Raw genomic sequence first — 1817 nt, forward strand, 5'->3', positions numbered from 1 at the left:
TGACCTATAATGACGAACTGGCTGGAGCTCAGTGTGTGTTTCTTTTATATCTAAAAGCAAAGATGATATACATAATTTTTTCATGTATTAGAGTCAACACACTGATATATATATACACTCCTGGAAATTGAAATAAGAACACCATGAATTCATTGTCCCAGGAAGGGGAAACTTTATTGACACATTCCTGGGGTCAGATGCATCACATGATCACACTGACAGAACCACAGGCACATAGACACAGGCAACAGAGCATGCACAATGTCGGCACTAGTACAGTGTATATCCACCTTTCGCAGCAATGCAGGCTGCTATTCTCCCATGGAGACGATCGTAGAGATGCTGGATGTAGTCCTGTGGAACGGCTTGCCATGCCATTTCCACCTGGCGCCTCAGTTGGACCAGCGTTCGTGCTGGACGTGCAGACCGCGTGAGACGACGCTTCATCCAGTCCCAAACATGCTCAATGGGGGACAGATCTGGAGATCTTGCTGGCCAGGGTAGTTGACTTACACCTTCTAGAGCACGTTGGGTGGCACGGGATACATGCGGACGTGCATTGTCCTGTTGGAACAGCAAGTTCCCTTGCTGGTCTAGGAATGGTAGAACGATGGGTTCGATGACGGTTTGGATGTACCGTGCACTATTCAGTGTCCCCTCGACGATCACCAGTGGTGTACGGCCAGTGTAGGAGATCACTCCCCACACCATGATGCCGGGTGTTGGCCCTGTGTGCCTCGGTCGTATGCAGTCCTGATTGTGGCGCTCACCTGCACGGCGCCAAACACGCATACGACCATCATTGGCACCAAGGCAGAAGCGACTCTCATCGCTGAAGACGACACGTCTCCATTCGTCCCTCCATTCACGCCTGTCGCGACACCACTGGAGGCGGGCTGCACGATGTGGGGCGTGAGCGGAAGACGGCCTAACGGTGTGCGGGACCGTAGCCCAGCTTCATGGAGACGGTTGCGAATGGTCCTCGCCGATACCCCAGGAGCAACAGTGTCCCTAATTTGCTGGGAAGTGGCGGTGCGGTCCCCTACGGCACTGCGTAGGATCCTACGGTCTTGGCGTGCATCCGTGCGTCGCTGCGGTCCGGTCCCAGGTCGACGGGCACATGCACCTTCCGCCGACCACTGGCGACAACATCGATGTACTGTGGAGACCTCACGCCCCACGTGTTGAGCAATTCGGCGGTACGTCCACCCGGCCTCCCCCATGCCCACTATACGCTCTCGCTCAAAGTCTGTCAACTGCACATACGTTTCACGTCCAGGCTGTCGCGGCATGCTACCAGTGTTAAAGACTGCGATGGAGCTCCATATGACACGGCAAACTGGCTGACACTGACGGCGGCGGTGCACAAATGCTGTGCTGCTAGCGCCATTCGATGGCCAACACCGCGGTTCCTGGTGTGTCCGCTGTGCCGTGCATGTGATCATTGCTTGTACAGCCCTCTCGCAGTGTCCGGAGCAAGTATGGTGGGTCTGACACACCGGTGTCAATGTGTTCTTTTTTCCATTTCCAGGAGTGTGTGTATATATATATATATATATATATATATATATATATATATATATATATATATATATATATATATATATACATATAAATTGGTTGAGAAAACAATTTGCTGACGATGGTAGCAGTAGAATGTGATGAAACATTTATATGTAACTCATTTTCTTTTTCTTTTGCCCAAGTGAAGCAAAGCCATCACAGCCATCTGACATGAAATTAATGCTGTTTGTTTCAAGTTCCAGTTTAAACAAAAGTGACAGTAAACATGTCTGTGTTGGAATGATGACCGAACA

The sequence above is a fragment of the Schistocerca cancellata genome, chromosome 7 (genome assembly GCF_023864275.1).
Source record: "Schistocerca cancellata isolate TAMUIC-IGC-003103 chromosome 7, iqSchCanc2.1, whole genome shotgun sequence".
NCBI lineage: Eukaryota > Metazoa > Arthropoda > Insecta > Orthoptera > Acrididae > Schistocerca > Schistocerca cancellata.